At 36.8% G+C, this 1,178-nt stretch overlaps 1 pseudogene; it reads left to right on the plus strand.

Moving 5' to 3' along the window:
- The first annotated feature begins 240 nt into the window (after window positions 1-240).
- LOC147489309 (germin-like protein 9-3) lies at window positions 241-847 on the plus strand (annotated as a pseudogene).
- The last annotated feature ends 331 nt before the right edge of the window (window positions 848-1,178 follow it).

A 1,178-nucleotide genomic window follows, 5' to 3' on the forward strand; every position in this document is an offset into this window, starting at 1 on the left:
ATTCATTTTGATATATAATACTAATTAATATTGAATTAAAATATGTATTTATTCATTTTATTATTGTAATTATTAAAAAATTTGCTAAATAAACATCAATCGGTTCGATCGAGTCGAACCATGACTGAACCTGATTAAACCATTTTAACAAAAAATCAGTTCGATCACCGGTTCAATTTTCAAAACATTAGTTGGACTTGCAACATATCCTACTACCTCACTCTCACAGCTACATACACCATGACCTTCAACATGCCTAACATTGATTTGTTTGTGTTGTTAGCTTCTTTGGCTCTGGCAACCATTGCACAAGCTGGTGATCCAGACATTACTTCCGATTTCTTTGTTGGCTCATCAAATCAGACTGCCCTTGATGGTAATCTCTTCACCCACAGTGGTTTCCGAAGTGTTTTATATGCAAAGCCTCCTTCTATGTTCAAGGTCACGAAAGCAACTCTTGTTGAATTCCATGCTCTTAATGGCCAGAGTGTCTCTTACGCAATGTTACAATATCCTCCTTATTCAATAAACCCTCTTCACACCCATCCCCGTGGCTTTACGTCTTGAGGTCGGACTCAGACACAACTAACAAGGGCTCTTTACACAAACACTTTACAAGGGAGACTTGTTTATTTTCCCAAAATGATTAGTTCACTACCAGCATAACACCAACAAATAGAAACCTACTGTTGCACTCTCAGCCTTTGGTAGTGCAAATGCTGGGACTATATCAATTCTTGGAACCCTTTTTGCAATCGGAATTAAGGTCGATACACTTGCCATGTCGTTTAAAACTGATGTTGCCACCATTAAGAAGCTCGAGGCTGGGATAGCCCCCAAGGCATAAGCATAGATGGATATAGGAGGGTGTGTGGAGTGGCGGTCGCACCCCCTGAGATTAGAAAAACTCCACTACCACATAACTAATTGTCTAGAAAAATCTTAAAACTATAAGGACTCGCACCCCCAATTTTTTTAACAAACTTCCACTACCGCACCCCCAAATTTTTTACATAGTGAGAATATAATCAATAACAAAAATAGTATTAAAAAAAAATTAATAAAAAACATTCCAATAAACCAATTTTTTTTTTTTACTTCTCTTTTTGCCCACAACATTATCATTTATCATTTACTTTGAGTCCAAAACCATTAAAGAGGGACAAATGTGTCTTTGA

Source organism: Coptis chinensis, chromosome 7, assembly GCF_015680905.1.
Source record: "Coptis chinensis isolate HL-2020 chromosome 7, ASM1568090v1, whole genome shotgun sequence".
NCBI lineage: Eukaryota > Viridiplantae > Streptophyta > Magnoliopsida > Ranunculales > Ranunculaceae > Coptis > Coptis chinensis.